We start from the raw sequence: 779 nt of genomic DNA, 5'->3' as shown, positions 1-779 counted from the left end.
GTTCTTGATCATACTGTGGCTTGGGCTGGGAGGGTGGTTTTTTTTTAATTGCTGCTGCAGCAGAGAACGTTTTCTTGTTCTCCTTTATTTTTTAATACCTCAACGTGTTTGATTTACTGTTCAGTACAGTGTCTTGTTCCCGGAAGACTTTGATCTTTTTGTGGAAATGGGTGGGGTTCAGTAGCCAGAAGAAGCATGCTTGCATTTTTGGCATGTGTGTTTTAAGAGTTGTAATCCCACAGCACAACATGAAGCTAAGAAAATGCACAGATTTTTGTTTTTTGGGTTTTATTTTTTAAACAAAAGTCACTTCTAGTGACTTAGCGTAGTTATAAGATTTAATGAAAAAGCAAGACTCTTTAATGTATTCTCTATTCTTTAATTTTTCTTTTAGTCTTTTTGGTTGACTCTTAGCTATATTTTGAAGAACAAGTTTCCATTCTTCCCTCCTTGTGTGTTAACCACTATGGAAAACCATTGGTGGTTACAAGGAGTGTGGCAACAAGGAAGAGTGAACCCTTGATTTGAAGTTCTGTTTCTTGTGAAATAGCTAGTCTTTCTTTTCCTTCCATTTAAGACTTTAGTTAGAGGAACTGAGTTAATAGATTTGTTCTGGGACAAATTAGTATGTCTCATTTTTCCAAAAACAAGCACAACTTTGGAAAATCAGGGTGCATTTTGGAGAGGTCCAACTAATCAGTGACAAGAAATTTTTTTTGTTCTTTTCCCTTCACCCTTTCATATCTTGCTCTTCCCCTCCCTCACCCTCCAAACAGTTG

Source organism: Gavialis gangeticus, unplaced genomic scaffold, assembly GCF_001723915.1.
Source record: "Gavialis gangeticus isolate Ggan-Ray unplaced genomic scaffold, GavGan_comp1, whole genome shotgun sequence".
NCBI lineage: Eukaryota > Metazoa > Chordata > Crocodylia > Gavialidae > Gavialis > Gavialis gangeticus.
Note: the sequence above shows the minus strand (reverse complement) of the source record.